Source organism: Centrocercus urophasianus, unplaced genomic scaffold, assembly GCF_019232065.1.
Source record: "Centrocercus urophasianus isolate 14NV4802_14NV808 unplaced genomic scaffold, USGS_Curo_1.0 seq_47, whole genome shotgun sequence".
Lineage (NCBI taxonomy): Eukaryota > Metazoa > Chordata > Aves > Galliformes > Phasianidae > Centrocercus > Centrocercus urophasianus.
This window is the reverse complement of record NW_024885055.1, coordinates 283,330-306,403: the sequence shown is the minus strand read 5'-3', so window position 1 is coordinate 306,403 and position 23,074 is coordinate 283,330. Positions and strand designations below refer to the sequence as shown.

General features: G+C 45.5%; 1 long non-coding RNA gene across 1 annotated transcript; it reads right to left on the bottom strand.

Moving 5' to 3' along the window:
* Positions 1–6,235: 6,235 nt before the first annotated feature.
* LOC122168873 lies at positions 6,236–7,215 on the bottom strand. Its single transcript, XR_006171411.1, has 3 exons — positions 7,114–7,215; positions 6,795–6,991; positions 6,236–6,709 (listed from the first exon to the last, which is right to left on the bottom strand). It is a non-coding gene; the product is annotated as an uncharacterized LOC122168873 (long non-coding RNA).
* Positions 7,216–23,074: the final 15,859 nt, after the last annotated feature.

Sequence of the window (23,074 nt, the reverse complement as noted above, 5' to 3'; positions counted from 1 at the left end):
GGAAGGACTGAATTGCCTGGGGAAATCTGTGCAAAGAAAGGGGGGGGGGGGGAGACTTGCACTGCCAGAGGAACCTCAACAAATGCATATGCTGATTTTAAAGTTTAACTGTTACTATTATTATTAAGATTGGCCTGCTCATGTGTCTCACAGGAAGAGACTTTGTTCTTCTTTCTGCTAATTTCATGTGCTTTCTGTTCCTCTTGGGCTTTACTTTTATTTCTGTGCTTTTCCCACTTCTAGTATTTCTGTCTACAAATACCTTTGTTATTTCATCATCCTTCCAGCACACACGGCCCCGGCTCTTGGTCAGTTTCTTCTTCCTTTGCCTCTGTTCTGCTAAATTCATGTACTTCTCAGTACCAAGCTGAGACCTCCAGACAGCTCCTACAGCAAAAGACGTGGGTCACACAAGCCTTGAGCTTTAGCTCTCATTCTTGTTCAAAAGCTGGGATAAAACACGTCAGCATGCTTCATTAAACCCAAAATGTCAAATCATCCTTCACAACCACCAAGCCATCACGAATACAAGCAGCTCTATGGTTTTGGAGAATTTTGTGATAAAGGACACAGCATTTAGCAGATGGTGCTATTAGGAGGAAGAGTAAAAGAAGGAGGAGGGGAGAAGAATGTTAAAAATTGTGAAAAAATGAATAGCCTTGAAGTCCTAGATGGTGTAGGGATTCCTTGATGCTAAAATTGTTGTTAATCTTGTAGATGAAATTTTACTCTTTATTGAAACAGAGGCGAAGGGGAAGAGAATGCATCACTGCTTTACACTGTAACTGAAGCAAAACTGCATGTCCAGTCCACTGAGGAGACAGCTCTGTTTTCCTGAGCATCACTGCAGACATACCAGGAAGTCTGGAATACTTTGGGATGTAAAATTTTGAGCAGTTATTTTAGATATGTCATATCCAGCGCTTGACCTTGCTGTTCTGAGGCCACTTCTGTATGATGACTGAACTGCTGAGCACTTATTTAGCTTAATACTGGCTGCCACTGCTAATTCCCTAGCCTGTGGGATCCAATACTTTGTGTTTCATAGAGCTGAAAGACCCTATTTTAGAAAACAGTCGTATCAAAAACTGATGTCAGTACATCACCACTCTTTCAGAGAAGGACTTGACGAACTCTAGCTTTTAGTGTTTTATTGAATGTTCAGCTCAGTTTCCTTCTTATGAGCAAGGATTTTTGCATGGGTGTAGTTTTACTTTCTAAAATAACAAACTTCTGTCTGTTTGGTGATGTGTGTATATCAGAAGACGGGGTAAAATAAACAGACCGCGGGGCTTTGATTTGCAGCACGGTTAAGCAGTGCAGGTAGAGCTGTGTTTCTTTTGGATCAGCTGCTTTGCTTCGCCTTTGCAGCGCACTTCATAAATGCTGCAGACAGGTTTTTCAGAGCTTATAAACTTAGCAGAAATAAAAAGAACTAAGGGGCCTGACAACTGAGAGAACTTTATAAGTGCCACTGAAAGCCAGCGGGTCCTCAGCTCCTGGGAAGTATATCAGAGCCCTTGCAGGGTTTATAAATTCTGCTTATTTACTGGCAGGTTTCCATCCTGGTCATAAAAGCCATAGGTCAAAAAGCTCTGTTAGATGGGGAACACGAAACCCAGCTTTCATTTAACTCCAGCTTCTTGCACAAGGCTCTGTAGCTCACCAGTGCAACTGTGGTGTACAGACCTAAATGTCACTGGGAACCCATCTCAGGACAAGTGTCCATAGCTCCTGGCTCTGTATAGAGCAGATCCCTGAAGAAGTGAGCTCCTGATCAGGCTCTATTTACATCAATCTTTGCTCTTTACAACAGGGGAAACCGTGAAGGCTTGCTCAGGTTCGGCTTTGTCCCTGTTCATCTTAACCCACTGCCTGGGCTGTTCCCAGCCCCTGGGCTGTGAATCGATCTGCTGTTTCCTTCACCTTCATGCACCCATCTCCATCTCATGAATAGACCAATTTGTGCACAGCAAGCAGCTCCTCCCCTGTTCTGAATCCCTCAGTATTGCTGTGGGCAGGAGGAGGAGGAATCACCAGATCACACTGGGTCCTTCTGAGTCCTGGCTCAGCTCCACCCCAGCTGACAAGCCCCTTTAATGGATAGGCAGTGGCCTTCAGTGGAGAGGCTAAATTTAAAACTTTCCTCTGCTTCTCTTGTCAAAGTTAAAAGCTTTTCATGCCTGTGTTAATGTTTCCTTTTTTTCTTTTTTTTTTCCTCCTGTCTGCTGGCACCAGTGACAAATACTACATCTTGCATTGAGTAACAGTATATTGAATGGCTGGCAGAAGCAGAATACGGCACCTGTAATTTATCTCCGGGAGTTTGGGTTGGATGACACTGCTGGGAACAGACTGGAGCTCTGAGCTGTCACCTGATTACTAATTCTAGGATTTCTCCTCCGAGAGTGAGAAGGAGTGAGCTAGGATGAAGGGTACAAAAAGCAAATCAATAAACAGGTTAGTGTTTGCATCATTATTAACACTCGGGCTGTCAACACACCCATTGAAACTATCGCTCAGGGCAGCTTCAGATTTAATGGTCAGTGTAACAGATTTACTGTAAATGTTAGCTAAGGCATAGCAAGGAGTGGGGGGGGGGTTCACTGACAAATAACAGAGATTTCAGTGGGATGCATGAAGCTGTTTATGTGTGTGCATAAATAACGCGGTGATCGGCGCTCGGAGGCGGGTGGCTTTCTGCAGTATTTCTTCCTGCAGGGCTGTGGCTTGTCCCTGCCCGCTGCCTCCCCTCCGGCAGCCCAACACAGCCACACATCAATTGAGTCACGGGGAGCTTTGATCTCAGGAACCCATCACAGACCCTGTAATAGCCTGGAGGAGGGAGGGGAGGGAAGGATGATGCTGCACGCTGAGTCAGCTCATGGAGTTGGGTTTTGTTGGCTTTTGCTCCTGTTGTCTTCTCTTCTCCACAGACAAAGTCATCTTTGCAGAGGTTCCTTAGGAGAGCTTGTGCCATTCCCTCTTCCCTGACAATGGGTCATACCTCCATGGGTAATGGACAGTGGGTCTTCATGCTTTCCACAAGTAACAAACAACCAAGCAGCTCCTCTATAACTGAACATGTGATCAAGTGTTTCTGCTTAAATTACCAGTGAAATGCTAAATCTGTGACAGAGTAAATTGGCTGAAGATGAATCCTCCTGACTCCTGTCCGTGCTGCTGCTTTTCCAAATGAAAACCCTCATAAAGAAACTAAGCTGGTTGAAAGGAGAAGCACCTAAGTTCACATGGTGGAGGGTTTCCAGGATTGCTCTGTCATCCAGTTAGACTCTTCTTGAGGAATACTCTGCTGCTTCTTTTTTTTTGTTTGTTTTTAAAAGGTTCCCACAGGCACACGTCTGATGGTGCTCCAGTCTCCATAATAACTGTTTCTGCTCAGTGTTGCTGCCAGGAGAAGGGACCCAGAGGCTGAGGGCAGCACACATATGCTCAGAACTGAGGGCCGCTCACCGCCCTGTAGGTGTGAGGCTGTTGGCAAAACTGCTGCTCACTGCTTTCATCCTTCCAAACTGCATCTTCATCACCTGTCCTCCATGCAGACATCTGGCATAGGCTAAGTCTCCTGGCCTCCAGAATGAAAAGGTCCATGCTGGGATCACCTAAACCAATTGGACTCTGCCACCAGAGAATCACAAAATCGTAGAATCATTAAGGTTGGAAAAGACTGCTGAGATCATCAAGTCCAACTGTCAGCTCATCACCACAATGCCTGCTAAGCCATATCCTTAGAATGGACTCAAACAATGTCAGATGCTTGAGTTTCTAGATATATCCTAAAAATAACCCAGCAAAGATCTTTCAGATGCTTCTTGTAGGAAACTTCCATTCAGAGCAGCTAAAGAGAGAGAGACAGCAGAAGCTTGCAGTCGCATTTGAGGCTGTTTGAGAGCTGTGTGTATGCAGGACATGGAGCAGGGCTCAAGGAAGGGGTGAGGCTGGTCACTTAGGAGATATCTTAGGAGCATGAGTAGCACAGCTGCCTTTCTTTGGTCTGTCTCAGACTTACCTAGTTGCCCTCAGCATTTCAAGATGTTTTTTCAGCTTATCTTCCTAGTGCTTCCTTTAATCTGCATCCTATTGACTATGGCAAGAACAAGCATTAATTGGAGCAAGCAGCATCTGACAATTTTTGTTTAAACTGTAGAAGACTCTTCCCTGATGGGAGATGTTCAGTAACCAAAGAGAAGACAAAAAACAACAAAACCTGCACATGGGCTGCTGTGCTGCAGATAATCCAGTGGAGAGCAGCCCTGGAGCTGCAGGTGTATTTGGACAAGGTGACCTCACACCGAGCACGTTAGTTGTATTATCGGCCTATAAGCTCTCTCGCTGCTTTACGTACCCGTATGGCCCACATACTGAAGGAGAAGATTAGCTTGATTATCAATGGGGGAATGAGCCAAACAATTACTTTCATTATTGAATATCCAATTAATTATTCAAGAGGCCAATCAATTATTCATATCTCATTTAAACTGGGCAGGGGGAGAAGCGTTGCCACTTGGCAGAGATGTTCACAGCCTCTTCAGATACAGCAACAACTCTGCTGCAGTGGGGTGGAATGGTGGTGGGAGCAAAAGCCAGGCCCCCAGATGATTTTCCCAACGGATGTCCTTCATTATTGCCTTGCAGCACAGTCCACAGCCCCTTCTAGCTCAGCACTGATGAGCAGTAATAGAATCATTAAGGTTGGAAAAGACCTCTAAGATCACCAGGTCGCACCCCACCACCTCCCAATGCCACAGACCACATCCCTCAGTGCCACATCCCCACAGCTCCTGAACACCTCCAGGGATGGTGATGCCACCACCTCCCTGGGCAGCTGTGCCACTGCATCACCACACATTCAGAGTTTTTCCTGAAGCCCAAGGGAGCAAAGCCCGTGCTGTGGGAGCACTGATGCATTGAGGACATGGAGGTATTTGCTTTTATTTCAAAGAAGGAAGAATGCTCCAATTGATAAAGCAAGGGGGAACCTTCTGAAGAAATCAGACTCCACACTTTTTCAGTATCTTACAGCATAATGCATAATTTTTATCAGCAAAATATTGGTGTCTTGCTTCCTTCATTTAAATAATTAACAATAACCCTCTGCTTGCATTTGTTTTGCTTTATCATGTATATTGTGCCTGTGCATGGTGCAGGATGCAGGACTACACCCAGAGTGCAAATGGCATAGAAAAACCAAGGTCTGGGAGCTCTGCCCTTTCATCAAACCACCCGCACAGGCAGCCACAGCTGGCTGCAACTGCTCCAAAGGCTGGGAATCATCAGGAATCACACCATGTGTGTGTGCAAGACAAATGTGTCCCTGGGACATTTCATGCCTGGGAATGCTCCATCTCCCTGCTCCCTCACACAGTCACCCGTCCTCTCTGCAGCCAAGGCCCAGCCCTCAGCTAATCTCAATTTTATTTTATTTGTTACACAAGCAGATGTGAGTGATACCATATTGGAAACAAATTGTCAATTACCAAACAATCAAGCCCTCCATTTGTTTGTTAGATTGGCTCTCAAATAGTCCGATTAATTATAACAGCACTAATTATTAAGATACACTGGTAGTCATCTCCTATTTCAGAGAGAAGGAGAAAGTACTTCCTTCTGCATTTGCTGTCACACTGTAGCAGCCTCATCCAATAGGGCGATTTATCTCTGTCAAGCCAGTAAAATGATAATGCCAATTAAATCACACAAGTAATTGCTGCGTGGTCCCAGTGGATTTCCCCCAGCAGCCCGGTGAATACGAATGCTGCTGTGCAAGGAGCCCCATGCCCACCCCACCGTCACACTGGGCACCCGAGGGCAAATCTGTCCCCTGCAGCACATGTCACAGCCAGCAGTGGGGAAAGTCACTTGATTTCAGCTAGGGTTGCCCTTGAGGACCCATGGCTCTCGGTCTGCTCAGACCTGAGCTGCGTGTCCTTAGCCCCTTCAACCAGAAACTCAGCTGAGCTTCCAGCCAGGGTCAAGTGAACGGATAAACTGTAAAAAATACGTATGTGCAACACATACACACATGCAACCTAGTCCAGAGAAGCCTGGTTAATCACATCCACGGCTGAGAAAGGATGTGTATCCCTACTTCCCACCCTGTGCCTTCCGCTAGCTGTGAGGAATCGACATCTCTGCATCTGGGCAAACCTCACCTGAAAAGAACGGTGTGATCTAACCCAATCTTGCTTCTCATTCAATTAAACCCTGTGAAAGCAGGCACGTAACCTTGTTAATACCACATTTATTAGAGGGAAGGGGGACAGAAAATTAAGATATACTTCATGCTGTTGCTAATTAGAAAAATAGAGACTTTGCATCTGTGCAAGGCAGAGCAACATGTGGCATTAACAGATGTGAACTCATTACACAGCTGCATGGAAGGAAATTGTGCCACCACAGTGACAAAATCTCAAAATCAGATTTCTCCCCAGTTCTCAGCTTCTTTTCATCTCCAGAAGTTTGTTCTGTTTTATTCTGCTGTTGCTTCTCTCTCCCCGCCCCCCCTTCTCCCTGCTCCATCTTAGAAAGCAGGGGCAGTACTTGGAAAGATTTGCTGCCCACCTCCTGGGAAGCTCCGAGCAGAACTGCAGCGAGTTGAGCACGGGCACTGGTTCCTGGTAAAGTGCAAGCAGGAAGTGCTGCATGGCCAGAATAGAGTTTCTCCTGCCTGCCTCCAGTGCAGGGATCCCTGCAGGGGGAGAGCAAGGAGATCACAGGCTGCCCCCTCCCTGGGGTTTTCCACTCTGCAAAGTGAAGGAAAGTGGGAGTAATACCTTAAACGAGGTGTCACAGATAGAGTGCTTCAGATCCTCCCCCTGAGAGCTGCCTAACACCACAAGTCCACTTGCCATCAACAGCCAAGAGCAGCCAAACAGCACGGCAGTAGTTGCTTCTGTATGGTTTTCTCCGTGCATTCTGCTCAGTGTTTTGTCTCTGGTACCGAAGCCAGTCCCCAGGGGCTGTTAGGAGCCTATGGAAAGAAAGCAGAAGTCAGCCTTGGGATTCCTCTGCTACAGGCTTATTGCTCTCCGGCACAGTTGAGAGCAGCCGAGAAAAGCAGCTGCGTAAAAATGCAACAACTTTGCAAGGTACCATTTCTGTCTTACTCAGCCGGGTTGTCTGACAAAGCTCTTCCCTTCATTTGCACAGGCAAAGAGGCAGGCAGCGTGGATTTTACCCTAGCTGCTCTGAGCAGCTGCTGTAGCAATGTTCCTCACTCCTTCCTCATTTTCTTGGGGCCCTTTATCCTTCCTTTGTCCCATGCAAACACATTGCGTGCAGCACACAAACCCGTCACCCCACACACTGTGGAGGCCTTCAGTCCCTTTGTGCGGGCTGTTTCATTTCATAGACTCAAGGGTCACTTTTATTGTGGTCTCTGCTAAATGAAATCACAAAAGCAATTTAAAATCGCTTAAGCAAATCATGAAAGATGCAATATGAGGAAAGGGCTGTGAATAATGGTTAGCCTAAAGCATTGCAACAAAGGGAGTGACTGTGCTCCTGTCAGGTCCTTTCTCTTGGTCTGTATCCTTCATGCTGAATTCCTCATCTCCTGCCTCAGATTTTGGGCAGGAACTCATCACAAGGGAAAGACACTCTTATCAGATTTCTAACATTGCCTGCTATTCTTCATGGGAAATGATCTCCAGGATGTAAAGAGAGCTGCACCTGAGTACAGCATTTCAGATATGCAGTAGCCAGAAAAATAAGAAGAAAAACACAAGATTCCAATTTTATCTTACAGTGATTTTTCTGGGAGAAAAGCAACGCCATCATACTCTGTGCACTTCATCTTTATCTGACCATCTGACATTTCACAGTACCTGCCAAACGTTGTCCTGGAGCTCAATGGTCCAACATAGAACGAAGGCTGAGAGATCAATTTTCTGCTTCCCATCTCTATTCCATCGCATTATCAGGGATATGCATCACAGGATATTTTTGTTGTCACTTGCATGGCACTGCTCTCCATGTTACCGTAACCTCCAAGCTGAGCGACCACGTTAGCTCAGCTTTTCCAAGGTGCTCAGTGCAGCCCAGAGAAGACCTTTCTATCTCTTCCCTCAAGAAATGATTCAGTAAATGCTTTCAGCATCCATGCCAAAATAAACACTCTCCTTATAAGCATATGCTTGATAATAACATTTCTCACTTCTTCAATTAGCTCAGATAATCTCGCTAAAAGCTATTAATAAACCACCTTTAGCAGAGGGCACATGTGCACCTGTGCTTGCAGGAAGACAAGCCATCTCTGGTAGAGTGAGAGCGTCAATGAGAAATGAACTGCCTGAAATTAACTTTAAGCATAAGTGATTAAACCATTGTGCAGTGATTGTGTACGATACTCCCTTCCTTTAGCAATTAGGGATGTATTGATCAGATACCGTAAGGAAAGGGACTGGCAGAGTCATATTCATTCAGGCTGCCATAATTAAGAGTGATCATCTATTGTTGTGGAGCACGCGCAGCCCAGCCCCGCAGCCGCATGGACACGTGGATGGAGCATCTGCTCAAAGGCAGAGCAGGAAGCTGGCTGAAGTTGCTCTGTAGCATCAGGATGAAATCCATGTCTTCCCCCATCAAGAAAAAAACACCTCCTAAAAGAGATCACCCTGCTTTCATAATGAATAGTGGTTGATAGTGCTTTTTCTTTTTTCCCCAGTATATATTCAAGCCCATCTCCTGCACGAAGATGCCACTTGAATCCGGCTACTTGAGCCTGTCTTTCTTAGATAACTTGTTTCTTGCAGCTTCTAAGCAGCTGTGCGACTCTGCTCTACCCTGGTTCATGGCTCCAGCCTGTGACAACTGGCATGGAGTAGCAGCTGTCAGACTGTATAGAATCATAGAGATGCAGAATTACTAAGGTTGGAAAAGACCTCTAAGATCAGCTAGTCCAACCCCAACCCACCATGCCTGCTGACCACATCCCTCAATGCCACATCTCTGCAGTTCTTGAACACCTCCAGGGACGGTGACGCCACCACCTCCCTGGGCAGCTGTGCCACTGCATCACAACTCTTTCAGAGAATAAATTTTCACTAACATCCAACCTGAACCTCCCTTGGCAGAACTTCAGGCCATTCCCTCTCCTATCACTGTTACCTGGGAGAAGAGGTCAATCCCCACCTCACATAACCTATTTTCACGTCATTGTAGAGAGCAATAAGGTCTCCCCTGAGCCTTCGCATCTCCAGACTGAACCATCCCAGTTCCCTCAGCTGTTCCTCATAAGAATCCATTGTGCTCCAGTCCCTTCACAGCTCCACTGTCCTTCTCTGGGTTGAGTGTCTCAATGTCCTTGTAGTGAAAGGCCCAGTATGTTCATTATTCCTATGAGAGCAGTCCTTCAGCATTTAAACTCTTGTGGTAAGAGATATTTCCTTGCATACTTGTGCTAGTTTCCCACATCATTTCTCAATGTATTGATGTTGCTTACTCTGAGCCTCAGAAGTCTGACACGTATCAACAAAGGTGTGATAACTGTTGGTTTGGGAAAGGTTAAGGGATATTTCCTCATGAAGACCACAGAACACAACAGTTGGAAGTGATGCAGTGGTTTATTATTCATCCACAAGACCTTGCAAATTTTGCTGGCGTCTGAAAAAAAAGAGAGAGTCAATCACCGATATTTTCTCTTTCTGCTGTGGATATCAAATTTGAGACATAAAGAGAAAGGATTTGGAATTGTGGGAGACATTCTGTGCCACAGAAACAAACCAAAAAAGACAGCCCAGCATCCAGCCTGGCGCTCCAATACCAAGAATCTCTATTTCTGGTTGTTATATGTGAGTATAGTAATGTCATTTTCATATTTTCAGTATCTGTCCCACTCAATCTAAAAGGATAGACTGGCAAGTAGGGATGGTGCAGGAGTGTCTGGTCATGCAGTCCATGTTCACATAGAGCCTTCCTTTGATAAAAAATGAAGGACACAGTCCTGCACTCTCGTTTGGACAGGATCCATCCATTTCAAACACATCTCACTACTTCATTCACACTTTATGTTCTACCAGATATGGTATGGCTTCATCACTACCATCCCAGTTCTCTCTGCCTTGGCCCTCCCTGCTCATCACTGCTCACCTCTACATGAGCTGCTGTTCTCCACTGAAAGTGGTTCTCCTTTCTTCCTCTCAGTGGGGAGCACTTGCATTCCCTTCTGTTTGACAAAACCCATGCCCCACGTAACCAGTATGCCCAGGTGCTGCACCATGCCATTCTGTTTTGCACAAGTTCTATTTCCCTGTATACTTTGCACTGCCTGAGCTGCTGCAGGAAGAGATGGAGATCTCTTCTTTCTCCTCTCTCTCTCACACAGCTCTGTGTTACTCAACAGCTCATGCCCAGGCAGAGCAAAGGGTTAAGCATGAAGAACTGGAAGAGACTGTGCTGTCCTGACACAGCGCTGCCCTTTTGCCTCTTCCTCACACACACACACTGTTCACATAGCCTGCATTCCTCTCCAGTTAACACCATTAAGCTTTGACCTGAACGAGAGATAGAGCTAAATATGTGTGCACCTGTCCTCTTATAATGACCTGCTATTATCATTTTCCACCCCTCTTTTTTGATTGATGGATATTATATGCATAATGACCCTCGGGATTTTTTTTCCCTTCTTTTTGTTAGGCTTTGCTAAAGCAACCTGCAAATTAATTTAATATCCTCTTTTGGTTGGGAGCTATGAAACGAGGGCTCGAGGCTGATGATGCGTAAACCATTTGTGGCATGTATTTAATCTCCGGACAATGGATAGAGATGTTAGTGCATGCTACACTAAGTTCTATTTACGCTGGCTATTAAGTGCAGTCAAGCTGAAGGCAATTGGAGCACATTACAGGGCCTAATGGGAGAGGATGCTACACAACAGTACATTAAAGACTGAAAATGAATTAAGAAGGAAGCATGGCAGAGAAAGCAGACAAGGAAAGGGTTCTGTATACAGATAACTCTTATTGACAGCACAAATATTCATGTACTCTGAGTTCCCAAATCCAATTTTGGTATTGGATACCACTCTAGAGGGAACGTTTTGAACTCCATTTTCATGCAGATACACAATGACTTGCAGTCTGCCCCCTCCCACCATGCCCTCAGCAGCTTGCATAACCTGATGCTGGGAAGTACATCCCTGGTGCAGACTAAGCTGGATTGTTCCTGACAAACCAAACCAGACGGACATTTTATTCCCACTCCTGAAAGTGCAGCAGGGCCCAGGAGTTCAGAACACACCTTGCTGCACTCCCACTTCTGGCTGTTTTCTCAGCATGTTTTCCTCTGGTTGCTGCACAGTGAGAAAATTCATTCCCCCTGGGAAAGACGGGTGAAAAATGCACTGTAGGAGCAGCAGATGAGTTGTGAACACCATGTCTTAGCTTCTGTTTTTTTTCTCCTATTACTGTGGTGAGAAAAATGTAGAGTTGACAAAAAACTGGCCTACTGTCTTTTCAATATCAAGATCCAAGAACCTAAGATTACATTACTTTATCCACTCCTCACCATGCACACAGAATCCTGGGAGTTTGTTTCAATGCATAAAAATCTCCATCACAAGAAACCGACTTGCTGTGCTCCCCTGAATAAAGTTGGTCTGGTTTCACTGTTGGAAGAAAAACCCAGCTTATATTTAAGAGCTAGCTTATGCATGAGAAAGAGAAGCAGTGATAGCCTCCTGAAAGCATGAGGGCCCTCACAGCCCTGCTCAGTGTTCCAATAAAGCTCTTCCACCATCAGGCTGTGGCTATCACTGTTCCCATGGCAGGGATTCACGCCAGATTGTAGAATGGCTTGAGTTGGAAGGGACTTTGAAGGTAAGCTAGTTCCAGCTCCCTGCCACAAGCAGGGTTGCCAACCCCAAGATCAAGTACTAGATTAGGTTACCCAGGGCCCAACTAAGGTGGCCTTGAACACCTCCAGGGACTGGACATCTTCAACCTGAACCTCCCCTGCTGCAACTTGAGGCCATAAATAGATGCACACTCAGCAAAGAACCAATCCTGAACCCATATTTAGACAGGACAAGGGAGTTTTGCTTCAGAACAGGAATATGTTAGTGAACAGCTTTTAAGGACTCCAGAATCTTACCACCTCCTCCTCTTCCCATTCCTTGGAGTACCAATATAGAGTAAGAGCATAAAGGAATTGCTTTTCACTTAGAAAGTTTATTCTAAAAGCATATCTGGCAATAGGAAAAGAATTATTTAGCAATCATCATGTTGTGGATGAAAGGGAGAGCTTTAGGTCTCTTAAAATGCTAACAGTAATATATATATATTCATATATATATAAATTTGTTGCTAACATAAACAGAGACATACCAAAACCAATACCTGAGCATAAAATGCTATGCATACAGGAAGCTAGTCAAGCAAGGCATTGACTAACCACATGTACTACTGCCTGTGGTGATTTTAGCACCTCCTGCGCTATTCCTATGCCCGCAGCCCAGATGCAGATCCATCCAGCCTTGATCTATCCAGCACTCTGCCTTGCTTAAACCAGGAACATGGCTCTGAAGCCACATGGATGGGCCTATGAGTAGCACAAGGCAGGCAGCACTTTGTACTTTGCCTTCTTGGTGAGTTTTATACAGCTTAACAAGTTCTCCACAGTTCAGCGAGTGCTTAAAAGGTTCAAAGTTTCTGGGTGTTTATAAGAATGTCTGTGGTTTATCACCAGTGCAATAAAATTGCTGGGAAAAAAAAAAAATAATCATAACCTATGGATCCAACCCAACAGCAATGTCACAGTACAGCTCAGCAGCCTTCCCAGCCAAGACACAACAGTCATTTTCAGGCTGTTAAACTCCATGCTAAAGCCAAGATGAGAGCCCAGTGTGCAGCACTGTAATCCCCGTTAGAAGTTAGGAGCACCTCTTGGTGACACAGCACTGTGAAAATAGCCCTGTGAATAGCTGTGTGCTGGGACCAGCCTCACCCAGAAGCTGTCACACTGTCACCGTGGCACATGCACAGCTCTGTGTACTCCACACACCCTCAGACGATGGTTGAACCACACCTTGGGACTTGCTCTCCTGTGCTTCCATGAGGGAAGGGAGCAGAGCAATGTCGCTACTGACACTGCAACACCACTGGTGTAAGTGGAATGCTCTAGAAAAACAAACACGTTTTGCTTTTTTTAAAAAAAACATCATTTTTATAACACAAGGATCAGTCACCACCTCTGATCCTGGTATTTATATTCAGGGGATTGTGCCATTGCTCACACAAGCACTGGGAAGTGCCCCTTTTGTGCATGTAAGGCATTTGTAGGGCGTGCATAGAGGGAGAGAGCAGAAAAAGCAAACTCAAGGAGCAGGTAAAGCCTTCCAGTGAAGGTACAGGTGGAAGAAAGAAAGATGGAAAAGTAACAAATCCTCTGAGTAAAGTACATCGATGCTCTATCAGGACACCTTGCTGTTTTTGCTATCCCAAAGCTCTGACAGTGCTGATGAGTAGAACTAGTGTTCTCCCAGGCCCAAGAGGTGCAAAACAGAATTACAGAAGTCAGTACATAACATTAACTCAAGATCATGAGCGAATGACCACCCACACCCCTCCATTTTGTCCTCCAGGTCTCAGGCTGACGTGCCTATCACCCAGCATCTATGCTCTGCGGCGCCTGGCAGAGGGGTAGAAAGTTCACATCTCCCATACAAGTGACAGAATACTTCTGCTTTGCAAGTCAATCCATATTTTCAGTTTGTCCTGATGACTTTGTGATAGCTCTCGAGAGCACGGAGACTGTGTATGCCCCAGATAACCTTGGGGAGTTGGGTACATAGTGGTAGTGAGGGTAGGAAAGCACACTGTCCTGATACAGGAGCTTGATACGAGGGCACGAGGACAGCACTTTGAGCAAGGCTGGCAAAGGAGGTGAGGAGAAGAGCATGACTTTTGTAGAGAAAATAAACCTTGTCTCAAACAAAGCTGCTGGAAAGGTAAGGCATGGCATTGCATAAGTGTATCAAGAGTAAGAACTATGTGTTTATTTACCTGACTTAAAGTCAATGTAAAAGTCCACAAAAGGCTTTTAGATTCTGAAATGTCATCCGATGCACACACAGAAAAGTGCTTAGGCACTGGATGGCTTTATTAAACAGGAAATTTTTCAGCTTTCCACTGAAAATCTCTTCCCTGCTTCATTTTCTTCTTTAGTCCTCTTCATCATTCTGGAAAGTCAATTTTTAGTATTTCGCTAAATGACCACAGCAGACAGGCTTGGCAAACACAGCTTTGAGGAGAAAGGCAGACCAAGGCTCTGCAGCCCTCATGTTACTCCTTCCTGCCATGGGAAAGTGGGTATTTTTACTTTTCTAATGTCCTCAATGAATTTCCCATAAGTAACAGCCTTTGCCCTGTAGCCTGCAGGTCAGACAATTAGATTAGTCAGATCCATTTACCAAAATGTAGCTTTCCCTTTTTACATTTTTAATATATTCTTAAATCAGAAGTGATTGAAATAATTATAGCGCAAAATTTTTATTTCAGAGAAGTTTTTGGGAAAGCATCTGAAAAAAAGCCTTTATTCCGTAGATTCTCACTGAAAAGGTATAAAATCTGATTGTTCAGCTCTCCTACAGCTCTTAGCAGCCCATGATGATGGCTGCTTCTCCAACAGTTCAATTTTACATATTTTTCATAGGTTTGTATTTACGTTAGTAAATAAGGAGCTGGTTCACCATGCTACTACCCATCTTCCATAGCTTCACCCTGAGTACTTTATAGCATCTCTGGTATTCCAAAAAACAGCCCCCTGCCTCTCTCCTTCCCTTAACACCACATTTTGTGACGCAGCAATGATAATGCAAGCTGCCACATTCACAGAATCAATAACCAAAATCTCTTCCTTACCTCTCTTCATAGCATGCTGAGCATCTGGCCACAACACTGCCTGGAATATGTATGTCAGAGGTGTTGTGAGGTCTTTTGTACCAAACTGAACTCATCTCAGCCCCCCTCTATAGGACCACACACTCTCTTCACCTACAAATCCCATGCAGACCCTACAGTTAATACCTAATTAACAAACAAAAGCAGAGATACCAGGTGGAACAGCACAAAGCCATTCACAGCTCACAAAAGGGAGCAATTATCTCCTGCTAGTTAAGGATAGTGAGAAAAATATTTTGTTATAGAATGAGGTGGTGGTGCCAAGATTATGTTTAAAAGAGTAAAATAGGCTCCAGTTCAACTGCAAGATGCTTTCGTATGGGGGCTAGGGGGCTTTAGGAAAGAAGGGAAAGGGCTTTTTAGCAGGGTCTGTTGTTACAGAACAAGGGGAAATGGTTTCAAACTGAAAGATGAGAGGTTTAGATTGGATAAAAGGATAATATTTTTACAGTAAGGGTGGTGAGGCACTGGCCCAAGTTGCCCAGAGATGAGGTGGGTGCCCCATCCCTGGTCAGGCTGGACAGGACTCTGAGCACCTGATGGAGCTGTGGGTGTCCCTATGAGCTGCAGGGGAGATGGAGCACATGGCCCTTAAGATTTCCAACTCAAACGATTCTATGATTGCTTATGGAAGGCATCACGTGGACCAAAGGCCATTCTGAGCCCCTTCTGGAAACGGGACCTGGAAATCCACTGCTCCTCCAACAGCTTTGAAAACAGATTATTCATGTGCCTTTCCATGTAAGCCATGAAGTCACTCCCACAGGAGTGAGACCTGCAGTGCCCACCCATCTCCACTTGAGTTTTCAAGCCCCATGATGCAGTTTGCTGTGTGCCACATTCCAAAGCCATCAGCAACCCCACTGCACGCACAGCTCCCCATCCTGCAATGGCCAGCCAGTAAATCAGGCCTGTAAAAGTATTTTTGGCCTCCTGCCCAGTATATGTACCTCTTAATCCCTAATTCCAATTGTGTAAACAAGGCATGACATAATGGGTGTGCCATGGAAATATGCTCTATAAAGTTGATTACCACGCTTCGTCCTACTAAAATAGAGTTGCTGGAAAACTGCAGATAAGGCTAAAGCAATTTATTTGCGTTTCCAAAGGAGATGGGCACATTTTGGCTTTTCAGAGTTTGATCAAACTTGACAGGCAGACCCTAGAGCTGCTTCAGAGCTCTTACAACAGCTCGTTTTGACTTGTACTGGGCAGGAATTTTTAAATCAGATCTCTCAAAAGGTCAGATTGGCCATGGCCTTTACTCAAGTATGCAAATAGGGGTAGTGCAAAAAGCATTGAATTGCTGGGGTGACCTCTTCTGCTATCTGCAGTTCCAGCTTCAGCCCCCAGCTCTCATGGTTGTAGGGCTGGGAAAGGAAGAGCCAACACCATTCCTGCTGCAGCAGACCCCCATGCAGCCAAGCTGGCTGTGCTGGGGAGGATTTGTACCACGATGGACAGCCGTAATCCATCGGTCCATCCAGGAGCCTCCAACAGCCTCATCCTGCCCGGAGATCCATGTCAGTGACAAACTGAAGCAGGCATCCTCGTCTCGTCGGCTTCCTGCCAAAGGGGGAAGACACATCAAGGCTTTCTGCTTTCCTACAAGCCCATAAGGCTGAATTTTCAGCATCCTTCAGCAGGGCACAATGTTTCCCTAAAACTCTTCTGGGATATGGGCTCCCAATGAAACACCACCCTCCACATCTGAGCTAAGCTGCACCAACCTTCTCTGTGCAGGAAGCACGCCCTCGAGCTGAGGACCCCTCACAGCCTGAGGGCATGGGATGGGCTTTTCCAAATCTACACCAAATTCCAAATCCGCCCCAAGTGTCCAGTGAGCAGAACAGCTCCATGGTTCCAAGTTTCACTTACAAATCAGTTCTGACGAAAACAGCCCTGTGATTGAATGTCGGATATTAGGAAATCAGATTGGATTATGGATAGCAGCGTGGATATTAGGGAAAATTTCTTCACTGGTGAAGAGTGGTGACACAGTGGCACAGCTGCCCAGGGGTCACCATCCCTGGAGGTGTTCAAGAAAAGGGCGGATGTCACACGCAGTGACATGGTAGGGAGGTCACAGATACAAGATGGGGTTGGACTGGATGATCTTAGTGGTCTTTCCAACCTCAATGTTTCTATGATTCTGCATTAAAAATTGACATAAATTACCCAAATGGAGGGGATATATATATCCACTCATGCATGAGTTCAAATCTCTTTTTAAAGATAGAGGAGCCCAGAAATTTTCCCTTTATCTCAAAAAGAGTGAGATAAAGTCCTCTGCTCGCAGAATTAAAGCTGTAGCAGCTGGTGGGGTTACTGAAGCAGCAACAGCGAGCCCTGTTCTGCGTTATGAAGACATCAATTTCGCTGGAGAAGAAATGTTAACGTGTGTTCACAGACACATTTCTCCAACCTGATTCTTCAGGCACCCCCCACCTCCCGCCCTCTCCCTCTGTCACCTCTTGAAAAGGTTTTTTTTTTTCAGGCTGGAACTGCACTCAAATTCCATCTAATTGGAAGGAAACGTGAGACCCAACTCTCGGTTCTCATTGGCATGGAGACGCTTGCGTACAATCACGGTATGCAAAGCAGCAGAAGTCTGAATTCATAATTGGACATTCCGAAATGTAATTATGAAAGATGAAATGCTCCTTTCAATGAGAAGGCCGTAAATAGAATAATTAATTTTGTGTTTGCTTGAACAATTCTGTATTATGGACCTTACACTGGAACTGAAATTAATTAAGTGCACCAGAATTTATGGAGGAGGTGAAGAGAGAGGGAAAAAAAAGAATTAATCTGAAGTAAAAGATAGATGACTTTGTGAGTGTAATGATGCGTTAGTCTGGGGTATTCTTTAACAAATTTAGCAGGCATGTTCTGGGTACAAACAGCACTCACTGACAGAATTATCTCAACTAATGCAGCTGCTGGACTCTGAGCAAATTGAGATTGCAGATGAGCACTCCAGATTTAGAGCTGTTAACTCTCCCTGTGCTGGGAACTGCGCTTCAGTTCACTCTGAGCATTTGTCTGTCCTGAATGAATAAAGGATTTCAGATTTACCAGCCTGGCAGGGACCCCACAGCACAGGGCTGCAAGAACTTACAGAATCCAGAGCAGTCACTCAGAGACACTTCCTCTCCCATAAATGTGATGTCTCACCGTATCATTTGGAAGAAAGGCATGGCTCTGGCTATAGATTGGTGGCTAAGCAGCAGCTCTGAGGATGTGGTGATGCGGGGTGGCTCGGTGCATTGTGTCTCTGCAGTGTCAGCTTTCTGAAGGCTGGGATGCACCGAGCAGCTGTAACCTCTGGGAATTTTTGGAGATTCCAGGCAGCGACCGGTGAGGAAGCACTGGTGGAGCTCCAAAATGGACACATAACACCCAGGGGTTGAAGAGAGGATCCCTTATCTTTGATTTATTGCTGGGCTTTCTTTGCTGGGAAATGAAATTTCCTCAGGTCTGAATTTATTCTGCTGTGGGATTACAGTGGGACAGCGGGACAGGACCCTCCCTCCCTCCCATCAACATCTGCACAAATGATACCAGTGATGATCCACACTCATTAATGGCAAACTTCACCCAGGTCTTTGCAGAAAGCCCCGTGGGAAGCTCTGCTTGGTGAAGTCACCAGGATGTGAAAGATGTGAAGTTCATAGGCCAGTAACCACCATGGAACGAGCCAGGCACACATCGCACATCAGGTTGAAGACCTCCTGTCCCTGTCCTTATCAGGTCCTCAGCATCACCTCCTGGCCCAAGGAGGCTCCACAGCAACTGGGTAACTGTCCCAAAAACAGAAGCACAGCAGAAAGAGCTTCTTTCCCCACAGAGACACTTCTGAGAGCCACCAGCTACCTGGGTGACAGCTACCCAACAGCATACATACAGCCCTGGGTAGAAAAATGCATTTGGGTGCAGTGCCTGTTTCCTTCTTGCTATTTATTCTTGTTTTCCATAATAAAATGCTAAATATGAACTATAGATACTCTGCTTTAAATTGCAACAAGAGCTGCATTTTCCACTTGCTTGGTTATAGCTCTTTAAGTGATACATTATATTGTTTGCCAGAATACTTCTACAAAGTCTTTGCTTCATTTAACTTGTAGAACAATTCAGCCAGATTGGTCCATAAAAGGTGTACTTAAAATCAGGATTACCCTGGGACTTAAAAGTGCTGGGTGCTAAAATGCAGCCTCTCATTTCCCATGGCCTTCTGAGCATTCGAACATATTTATACCTTCTGCATTGCAGCAAACTTAATCAGAAGGACAGGCTTGCTAACATCTGTGCATTCCATTCACTTCTGGAGTCGTCTCAATCTCTTCTGAAACCTGATTCGGGCTGTCATAACCCATAGCTCTCCATGCTGGGCATTATTCGGACATTTAGACATCTGTCATCAGGAAGTGTGATAGATGGTTTTATTAACCCGCAAAGGCAAAGGCTGTGACAGTGAAGGACTCTGATGCAGGGGGAAAATACTTTGCAAACCTTACAAGTGTGCCTGATGCTTTTCCCAGCCTATGGCTGCAGTGGGGACCGAGCACTGGAAGTGAAAGCTGTGTTACACATTAGCTGGAGCTCAACAAATCCAGTAGTGTAGGTGTTATGTTATCCCCAACAGCAGCAAAAGAGACTTTTCTGAACCTCTCTCCAGCAGCACCAACTGCTCCAGGTGGGAGTTTTTGCAGCAAACTGCAGCCCCAGGGGAAAGCAGAGGCATTTGAGGAAAAAGGAGTTTTGCTTTAGTAAAAATCATCACAAAGATTTCATTTGCATTGTTGAGGAAGTGTATACACACTCACCAATTAGTCCCTGCAGCAGTTATTTTTTTAGTCCTGTCCACGTGCCTTCTCCTTTTGGTTTCCCACAGAGTGGTCACCTCTGCGCAGGGCTCTGCCCACAAATGCTTGTGGCAAAATGGGAGCCAAAGTGGAATTTGGGGATGCTCAGTGTGGGGGTTCTGCTTCCATCCACCGGCAGCTTTGGCCCAGTCAGGGACAGTACTTGCTGCCTCACAACCTTCCAAGCAAAGTCAAACGCAGTCTATCCTTGCCGCTTTTCCATCCCCTGTGTTCCCAAGGCTCCTGTACTGGGGCTCTCAGAGAAATAAGAGCAGACAGAGACATGGGAGCATCCTGCTGCTCTTACTTTCCTGAAGTGCCTGCAGCCACCAATGGCTCCTGGCTGGGAAGGGCCTCCAGCCTACAGGCACAGCCTGGGAGATCTGTGGGACGCTGGAATTACATCCTCTGTGGATCTAAGGCAGAGAGACCTGAGCAACCTGAAAATCCCAGCAGCATGCTGTGTTATTTCTTATACATAGAGGAGGAGGGTGCTCGCGTTTGGAAAAACGCATATTTGGATAAACACATTTTCACAAACAGCTTTTCCATCAAATTTCCTTTGTGATCCAGAGAAAATCTTCTGCACTGAGTCCTGAGAAGGAAATGAGAATTTGGCTTACAAGGGCAACCTCACCACAGGTTTTGCTAGCCCCAGGGTTAGAGCTGGGTGCAATCACAGAGCTACAGGGTTGGTGTGAGGTCCATGTAGCTCCAATTTCCCCTCTCCTTGCTGTGATCAGACTGCTGGGAATGAGCCCCAGTGGTGTGCGGCTGTCACAGACGTGTGTGTGCATATCATGCACAGCACTGGTGCAGAGAAAGGTGAGGTGCTGGTGAGCTTTATCTGATCAAGAAAGACAGGATAAAATCAATCGCTTCTTTTTTTTAATTGATGTGTGCACTCAGTCTTTGCCATTCGGGAGAAGCTGAATGCAGAACTTTGGATCTGTAGGTTTGGGCTAGTTATATAATGAACATTTCAGGGGAACCTGTGTTGATGGTGTGGTTAACTCTCATGGCACTGGTGCAGACTGCGAGAGATGGGCATGCAGTTCTCTCTTTGAAGCCCTGATCTCTGGAAATGAATGTCTGCCCAGAAACCTCAGCTTTCATTATGAAATCGTAGAGAAAGAGTAGTAACATTTCTGTGTATGAGGAATTTCAGGATGTGATTTTAACAGAAATAACCAGCAAACCAGGCGGGATCAAAGAGTTTGTATGCAGCAAAGGGAAAAGCAAACTCAGAACCGTCTTACACTGATTTTTGTGCGCTCGATTTGACAGTGATGCCTCATGCAGAGTGCAGAGAGTAACGTGTTTTGTCTTATGCAGAAAAGCAAAGGCTTATTTTTGGAAACATCCTCTCAGTAGAAGAGAAAAAAAAAAGAAGGCAAATCTCTGTGGTTGCTGTAACAGCATAATTCAAACTAATAACAGAACGCAGTTTTGCAGTTTTAGATTATCAGAAGGAAAGAGAAAACCTCCCCAGTTCCCCTGACGCTGATTCATCAAATAAATTAACTCCGTTCATCAGTTAACTCTCACTGGTCAAATAGGGTTAAAATTCTTGGATCTAATTCACATTGCTAATTTCGCAGAGGGGAAAAAAAGCACAGAGGGATAGCAAGAGCCAAGTACGTTATCTTGCTGTAACTGACTGAACCTCAGGGGCTGGCGTTTTATTCTTGCAATATTTCTTTTAATAAAAAAGTGCCTGATTAAGATACCCTTTTAGAAAACATTAATTCAGGGTCTAAAAAAAAAAAAATTCAAATGAACTCAAATAGATTTTCTCTGGTACGTTAGCATTGCATTTAGGATAATGGATAGGGAGAAGGATGGATTCTGTAGGTATAAATCAATAGGCAAAGGGGTTGATGAAATTGCAACCTGTGAGAGCGAAGCCCTAGCGGTCTGTGATATCATCAGGAGCCCAAGATTAATTTGTTTGACAGCCCAGTCTCCTGCATTCATTATTTTAACAGCACGCACGCAGGACCACGATGCACGTGTTAACCCATCAGCTAACCGACGTTCACCCACAGCCTTTCCCAGCTCCTGGCTCGGGGAGAGTTCAAATGAGCCAGCCAGGTGCTGGAAACCACACATCACTGTACATACTCTCCATTTTCCATGCAGATATCTTGCTTCTCGTTTTTCTTGCAAGCACACGAAGAAATCCTGCTCACCCCATGCTTAATCTAAAGGGCTCCGAAGCCTGTGGAAGCACCATTGGTTTTAATAGCTGTTGGATCAGACCTTTGTCCTTGGGTATAGACCCATTCATTTCATACAGCCTGTTTATGTGTGTGAGCTGGGACTGATCTGGCCCAAAGTCAGTGACTTTCCCAGCCCTGGGAAAAGGCAGTGATCCCTCCCATGTTCTGCTGTATGATCTGCTCTGTCCAGCTGGAGCTAAGTGCACCTCATTACTCAGGGAAATTTGGATCTGGACAATTCTTCGCTGATAAACAACATATTGCCATAATTAGCGAGCATGGACTGGGAATCCTGGAAATGGAGCCTGTCCAATCTGTCAATTTAGGGCCATATTGTTTAATTTACACAGCGCAGCGCATTGTGCAACCTGAGAAGGCTCACCCGGCCTGCCCGGAGCAGGGCTCTGCTGTGTTCAATTTATAGAAACAGCTCTTCGTTTCAGACTCTAGTTTTGACACTCTCCTTCTTCCTCTTGGCCTCTGTGTCCCGGTTGGAAGCAAACACGTATGGCTGAAAGAGGCCATGCACAGTTCCTGTGCAAGAACAGCCAAATTATTTCTCACAGCTAAGCCCTGAGGTTCCTCATTTTCCAGCAGGAAACTCTCCCAGCACAGAATCATAGAATCATAGAATCAAAGAATTATTAGGATTGGAAAAGAGCACCAAGTCCAACCCCAGCCCATCCCACCATGCCCACTGACCACGTCCCTGAGTGCCACATCCCCACGGTTCTGGAACACCTCCTGGGATGGGGATCCCACCACCTCCCTGGCCAGCTGTGCCAATGCATCATCAATTTTCCAGAGAATATTATTTTTCCCAGTATCCATGAACCACCCCAGGCACAACTTAAGGCCATTACCTTTTGTCCCATCACAGTTAGCTGGCAGAAGAGGCTGCTCCCCACCTTCCTACAACCTCCTTTCTGCATGGTAGTCTTGGTGTAAGAAGCATTGTGAGGAGGAACAATAGGACCCTAACAGTGACAGATTCAATATTCAAGACCCCATGCACTGACAATCCTAACCTGCATCAATGAGAAAAGACAACCAGCATGGAGAACAGTAT